This window comes from Tachysurus fulvidraco, chromosome 6, assembly GCF_022655615.1.
Source record: "Tachysurus fulvidraco isolate hzauxx_2018 chromosome 6, HZAU_PFXX_2.0, whole genome shotgun sequence".
Taxonomy (NCBI): domain Eukaryota; kingdom Metazoa; phylum Chordata; class Actinopteri; order Siluriformes; family Bagridae; genus Tachysurus; species Tachysurus fulvidraco.
Genome location: NC_062523.1, coordinates 5,096,360 through 5,098,859, shown reverse-complemented (window position 1 = coordinate 5,098,859; position 2,500 = coordinate 5,096,360). Strand labels below are relative to the sequence as shown.

The following is a 2,500-nucleotide window of genomic DNA, read 5'->3' as shown; positions in this document are numbered from 1 at the left end:
ACTCTCTCTCTCTCTCCAGTTAGCGTGTTGTTTCTCCTGGCTGTTGCTGGTGACGGCTGAATCTTCTCTCACTCCGTTCCTCCTTAAGGTAAGAAGAGCAGAAGAAAAAGAACAGCAGAGGAGTGGAGCGTCGGATGATGCGAGAGGAGGAGAGACTGCGTTTATCTGCCACCTACGACAAAGTGTCACAGCTAAAGCCATGAGTTGCACTGTTTCCCTTCAGGTAGTGACACACACCATGCTAACGATCCACTAACACTCTCACTAGGGAGAGAGAGATAGAGAGAGAGAGAGAGAGAGAGAGAGATGGATAGAAAGAAGGGGATGGAGAATTATGGTACAATAAATGAACAAGTAAATAATGAATAAATGAACACTCACCTTCTGTGAGTGTAAAGAAACGTCACCCTGAACATGCTGCTGCTCCACCACCATGTTATACCATTTACATGCTCACAGAGATGGTGGTTTACGATGTAGTAAAGACGGTCTGTGGATTGGGTCACATCCACAGTGCAGCATAGTGAGCAGGGAAGGATTTAAGACCATGGTACATGATGCTGATCAGTTCAGACATGTTTCTCCTCTCCATCACCTCAGTCCCCCAGATACGTCCCAGTGACGTCCCAAACCCAGTTTTCACTGATGAGTTGATTAGTGCGTTAGTGTCTGCTGTGTTGTTTTTTTATCCATCGGAGATGTTTAGTTGTAGATGTTTATTTATGTGGAGATGTGTATTACATGGATTGTTTGTGGTAGAGCGGATGAGCAGCGGCGTCTCCACACAGCTCTGTCCCTCTCTAAAACATGTCATGTTGACAGGAACCTGTAATGAAGAAGGACGGTGGCAATTTTTCCTCAATCTGCTTGTTTCCTTTCACTTCAAAGGCACCGGTGGTTTATTTGGTCTATCAGGTGATACAGAATGCGTCTCTTACTTCTTAGTTACGGTTCTGTTGCCTCTCTAAAGCCAGGACTTTGCAGTGAGGTGACTGTAACATTTATTTTAAAGTCCTCAATCTGTCTTCTCTGTATCCTCCAGGCTTTCATCATGTTTGAGGAATCTCCTGTGGAAAGGTTTAGATTCAGATTTACACCCAGCTCACAGGGTAGTGATGCTCTGATGCTCCGCTTTAAACTTTCTTTTAGTTGAAATGTAGTAAATTTACACAGTAAAGTTCTAGACTCCGATTGGTCATCGGGTGTTGATTCGTTCTGTCTAACAGTTTACACAGTAAAGTTCTAGACTCCGATTGGTCATCGGTTGTAGATTTGTTCTGTCTAACAGTTTACACTGCTGAGTTCTAGACTCCGATTGGTCATCAGGTGTTGATTTGTTCTGTCTAACAGTTTACACAGTAAAGTTCTAGACTCCGATTGGTCATCGGGTGTTGATTCGTTCTGTCTAACAGTTTATACTGCCGAGTTCTAGACTCCGATTGGTCATCAGGTGTTGATTCGTTCTGTCTAACAGTTTACACTGCTGAGTTCTAGACTCCGATTGGTCATCAGGTGTTGATTCGTTCTGTCTAACAGTTTACACTGCTGAGTTCTAGACTCCGATTGGTCATCAGGTGTTGATTCGTTCTGTCTAACAGTTTACACTGCTGAGTTCTAGACTCTGATTGGTCATCAGGTGTTGATTTGTTCTGTCTAACAGTTTACACTGCTGAGTTCTAGACTCCAATTGGTCATCAGGCGTTGATTTGTTCTGTCTAACAGTTTACACTGCTGAGTTCTAGACCCCGGTTGGTCATCAGGTGTTGATTTGTTCTGTCTAACAGTTTACACAGTAAAGTTCTAGACCCCGATTGGTCATCGGGTGTTGATTCGTTCTGTCTAACAGTTTACACTGCTGAGTTCTAGACTCCGATTGGTCATCAGGTGTTGATTCGTTCTGTCTAACAGTTTACACAGTAAAGTTCTAGACCCCGATTGGTCATCAGGTGTTGATTCGTTCTGTCTAACAGTTTACACTGCTGAGTTCTAGACTCCTGATTGGTCATCAGGTGTTGATTCGTTCTGTCTAACAGTTTACACTGCTGAGTTCTAGCCCCGATTGGTCATCAGGTGTTGATTCGTTCTGTCTAACAGTTTACACTGCTGAGTTCTAGCCCCGATTGGTCATCAGGTGTTGATTCGTTCTGTCTAACAGTTTACACAGTAAAGTTCTAGACTCCGATTGGTCATCAGGTGTTGATTGGTTCTGTCTAACAGTTTACACTGCTGAGTTCTAGCCCCCGATTGGTCATCAGGTGTTGATTCGTTCTGTCTAACAGTTTACACAGTAAAGTTCTAGACTCCGATTGGTCATCAGGTGTTGATTCGTTCTGTCTAACAGTTTACACAGTAAAGTTCTAGACTCCGATTGGTCATCAGGCGTTGATTCGTTCTGTCTAACAGTTTACACAGTAAAGTTCTAGACTCCGATTGGTCATCAGGCGTTGATTCGTTCTGTCTAACAGTTTACACTGCTGAGTTCTAGACTCCGATTGCTCAT

General features: G+C 43.5%; 1 protein-coding gene across 3 annotated transcripts in view; it reads left to right on the top strand.

Moving 5' to 3' along the window:
* thsd7ba (thrombospondin, type I, domain containing 7Ba) overlaps window positions 1–2,500 on the top strand; it is a 277,509-nt gene that overhangs the window by 64,093 nt on the left and 210,916 nt on the right. For all 3 annotated transcript variants that reach the window (XM_047815387.1, XM_047815386.1, XM_047815385.1), the window contains exon 2: window positions 20–223. The gene's annotated coding sequence lies outside the window, so the exon portion shown is untranslated. The remainder of the gene's footprint in view (window positions 1–19; window positions 224–2,500) is intronic.